The 3,116-nt window shown below is 36.2% G+C and overlaps 1 long non-coding RNA gene across 1 annotated transcript; it reads left to right on the plus strand.

Moving 5' to 3' along the window:
• Positions 1–414: 414 nt before the first annotated feature.
• Positions 415–1,827, plus strand: LOC137501493 (uncharacterized). The gene is made up of 3 exons (XR_011018572.1): positions 415–610; positions 922–1,080; positions 1,368–1,827. It is a non-coding gene; the product is annotated as an uncharacterized lncRNA (long non-coding RNA).
• The last annotated feature ends 1,289 nt before the right edge of the window (positions 1,828–3,116 follow it).

The raw sequence follows: 3,116 nt of genomic DNA on the forward strand, positions 1-3,116 counted from the left end.
TTAATATATATTTTATCTTAAATCTCTAGAATAATAATTAATTTTAGCTATTCATGTATATTTAATGTTGACTCCATACAGCCAAGTTTTTCTAGCTCATTATATACCCAATCTTATGGTTTATCTCTAGAGTATTGATCCTTTTCAGCTCTTAATGTATGGTATGTGTTCTCTAGACCAGTGTTCCCTTTAGCTCTTAATGTATCTTTTCCAGCATTAAGTTCCTACACTTATGTTCCCTTCTAGCTTTTAATCTTTTTTGTACCTTAGGGGGCTGTCACACAGGCTCGATCGAACGACTGCGATCGACCGACTAAGAAAACAAACCTACAGAGGGCAGTGGCACCAGTCACACAGCATCGATCGTCAGCGATCAACTACGAGCGATGAAGATCGACTGGTTTGTGAAAACAAACGTGTCCGTTTTTCAGTCGCAGTCGTTCGATAATGGCGGACGCAACATAGTCATCTGTTGATGAAATCGAAACATTAATTTGCTTAGTGTATGAAAACAAAGTGGTGTATAATCCTAGACTCCCTGGATATAGTAATAGGGAGACCGTGAATTTTGTATGGCATTCTATAGTGTGGAGAATTGGGACAAAAACTGGTAAGTAATTATTAGATTTATTACGATTATCTTATGAATAGTGTTATCTTAGATTATTTATTGATAAAGTACATTATACGGAATAGAGTGGTAAAATGAGTTACACTAGGAGAAGTAGTAATTATCATTCTTGTAACTTAATTGAAGAAATGTTTGGAAAACATAAGCAGTGCTTTCCTAACCTCCATCTCGTACCTAATGAAATGAATACCATTGTTTGCTTTAATGACAAATAAGTGTAGGCCTATGCCATAAGTAGGCCTACTACATGTATATTTTCTTTGTCACAATATTCTGATTCATTGTTTCAGGAAAAAGTTGTGCCAAAACATGGCAAATTCGGAGGGCTGGATATCGAACTTGGAGAGATAACATCCTCCCTCTCCTCCCAGGTTCTGCTGTACAGAAAACATAAAATGGGTCTACTTCAATGCCCTCAACTTTCTGGAACTCTTCATTGCTGGAAGAAGGTACAATTCTGTAATATTTATTTTTAAAAGTAGGCCTACATTACAGACCAGTGTTCTAGTTGTGAAAGAGTGAGGGGAAGATTCAGTCTGTAGGCCATAAGTTCCACCCATCTGTTCATTAATTTATCAAATATAACTGAAAGTAATATAATATAATCTAACCTAGCAATCATCTTACTAAAATAATTATTGAAAGTAACAATTTCTTAAACAGAAGGCTTGTGTCCAGACTAAAATGTAGCTCCAATTTAGAAGAATTGCATTAATATGTTGTTCATTTTTTTCAGTTCTATAACAAACACATCTATGGAAGTGGCACCTGGTGTATGAGAGCCTTTTCACCAAGCTGAAATATAGGAGGAGGAAGCAGAAATAATTTGTGTTGGAGGGGTTTAACTCCTACAGTTCAGAAATTACTGAAGGGACTTCAACTTCCAGTCCAGTGGCTTCTGCTTCTACAAACAGCTTTGCCAGCAGTTAAAAATAAAAGAAACAGAAATGTGAAAGTGACAGTGATGTGTTAAGTGAATATTTAGAAAAGATACTGAAAACTGAAAAGAAAATATAATCAATGTTATTTTTAGTGTCTTCATGATGACATGGAAAGAATGAGTGAACTAGGTCGAAGGGTTTTCAAAGTTAAAATTCAGAAACTGTTGTATACAGTGTTAGACCAAGAAAGAATCTAATAAAATTTATGTTCTTGAGAAATGTTCTACTTTTTAAATTAAATCATTTTTTGTTATACTTATCTATCAATATTTATTGGAATACTCAGTGAGTTATGTGTATTAGGACCTGATGGGAAAGAACCTTAACTCCAATTTTTATTAATTATTAGCATTATTACAACATCTTAATTTGTATATTTTATGTGGTAGAACAGGTATGGTTTACAAGGAAAGGAGTTTTTGAAGTACATGTAGTAGGTCCTTTCTGTGTGTATGTAGTAAGCAGTTGTAAAGCACAGGTGGTCTGAAACCAGACCAGCGTATTGATAGTTCTGTCCAAGAGCTGACTTCCTTCTTACGGTATACTGTTGATCACAACTGCAAACTCATTGCACTAGGTTTGTACAGCACAGGTGGTCTGAAACCAGACCAGCGTATTGAGACTTCCTTCTTACGGTATACTGTTGATCGCAACTGCAAACTCATTGCACTAGGTTTGTACAGCACAGGTGGTCTGAAACCAGACCAGTGTAAGGACATTAGTAGTTTTGTCCAGGAGCTGACTGCCTTCTTACAGAATACTGTTGATCACAACTGCAAGCTCATTGCATTGGGTTTGCTGCATCTGTGTTCAATGTTGCTTGCTATACTGCCATCCTGCGAGAATACACATCCTAAATACCTATTTTAAATTATCTACCTGTTCCAGTTTTGTATTCTCAACCTGACATTCAGTTCTATTTTATCTCCTCATTCCAAGTACTCTCCTGCCATTGTACCTGTCTGCACCAGCAATCACTACTTTCATGTCTGTTACCGTACTTATAATTTATTAATAACATATAGGCCTACAGAGGGCATCAAGGTAGACTGCTTATTTTATTTCTTGTGCTGTAGATCCATTAATATTAGATTACACAGTTTCAATAGACCAAGTTGTTTGCATAGGACAAAATTCTTACTACAGTTATACCTGACAGAATCCCTCCCTGCCACCTTATAACTTTGTAACTTAGGTAGCCTTTATCTCCTCATTCCAAGTACTCTCCTGCCATTGTACCTGTCTGCACCAGCAATCACTACTTTCATGTCTGTTACCGTACTTATAATTTATTAATAACATATAGGCCTACAGAGGGCATCAAGGTAGACTGATTATTTTATTTCTTGTACTGTAGATCCATTAATATTAGATTGCACAGTTTCAATAGACCAAGTTGTTTGCATAGGACAAAATTCTTACTACAGTTATACCTGACAGAATCCCTCCCTGCCACCTTATAACTTTGTAACTTAGGTAGCCTTTATCTCCTCATTCCAAGTACTCTCCTGCCATTGTACCTGTCTGCATCAGCGATCACTACT

Source organism: Anabrus simplex, chromosome 7 (genome assembly GCF_040414725.1).
Source record: "Anabrus simplex isolate iqAnaSimp1 chromosome 7, ASM4041472v1, whole genome shotgun sequence".
NCBI classification, from domain to species: domain Eukaryota; kingdom Metazoa; phylum Arthropoda; class Insecta; order Orthoptera; family Tettigoniidae; genus Anabrus; species Anabrus simplex.